Source organism: Gekko japonicus, unplaced genomic scaffold (assembly GCF_001447785.1).
Source record: "Gekko japonicus isolate JY-2015 unplaced genomic scaffold, Gekko_japonicus_V1.1 scaffold86, whole genome shotgun sequence".
Taxonomy (NCBI): Eukaryota; Metazoa; Chordata; class Lepidosauria; order Squamata; family Gekkonidae; genus Gekko; species Gekko japonicus.
In genome coordinates this window covers 1716212-1717384 of record NW_015172005.1, presented here as the reverse complement: position 1 = coordinate 1717384, position 1173 = coordinate 1716212, and positions in this window count along the sequence as shown.

The window sequence follows — 1173 nt, the reverse complement described above, 5'->3', positions numbered from 1 at the left end:
GTGCTGGCTGCCAGGCCAGGCACAGTGGGGACCCCACAAGAACTTGTGGGACACCCAACTTTCTCCCATCCTATACTAATTCCTCTTTTCTTTCTCCTGGCAGCCGCCATATCCTCATCTTCCCATGCTTTCTTTTGTCCGTCCCACCCATCTACCAACCTTTATCGGTCTCCCAGATATATTACTTTATATTTATTAATTACTTCATTTTTACCCTGACTTTCTGCACAATGGGGACCCAAAGTAGTTCACAACATTGTCTTCATCTCCGTTTATCCTCAGACAACCCGGTGAGGTAGGTCAGACTGAGAATGTGTCTGACTTTTCATAAGATCTGCAACCAATAGCCAGTAACTTTTTGTCCATTTAAATGTCTACTTCATATGCAAATAATCTACATTTGGTAATTTGCAATACCAACATATATTGTGTGATTTTTTAAAAATAAACTTTTGCTGTTTTATGTGGTGTCAGATGCCATTGATGTACATCCAGTAATTTATAAGCAGCGTCAACTTCAAACAGCAGGGGACCCTGAAATGCACACAGAGTATTAGAAGACCTTTTCCAATATTGCACATTTTCAGATTGCATTCATATTTTCAAAATTGTATCCATAATCACAAGGTCTAGAAATCAACATTATTTAAAACAAAAATGTAATTCATCAGCTTAATTAACTACTTCTATCAACTCAAGAAGGAAACTGCTGGTAATTACATATGGGGGTGTGCAAAAAAAAATTGGTACTTTTTCTGATTTGGGTCTGTTGGATCCGAAAAATATCAGTATTCCTGAATATTCCCAAATACCAGTATCAGTATTGTATTGGTATTCAGGTAAATATTCAGGAAACCAAATTTATTTAGCTCCATTAAACCCTATGGGGACCGTCCCCATAGGGTATAATGGATAATTTCACTTGCTGAGTTGTGCTGCTGCGGCAGTGTGACTTGGCGAGGGAACAGAGAGCATTCAGTTAACTCACCGATTCCCCCAACTTGATGCTTCCCAACACCTTTCCTCGCACCTACAAAGCATTTTTAGAATGTGGAATGGGCCATGTGGGGCTTATGCCCAGTAGTGCTTCTGAATGGCAACTGGAGATCTGATTGGCTGAGCAGATTTTTTTTAGAAACTTCTTTTGGTAGCAGCTGCTACCACAGCACAAGG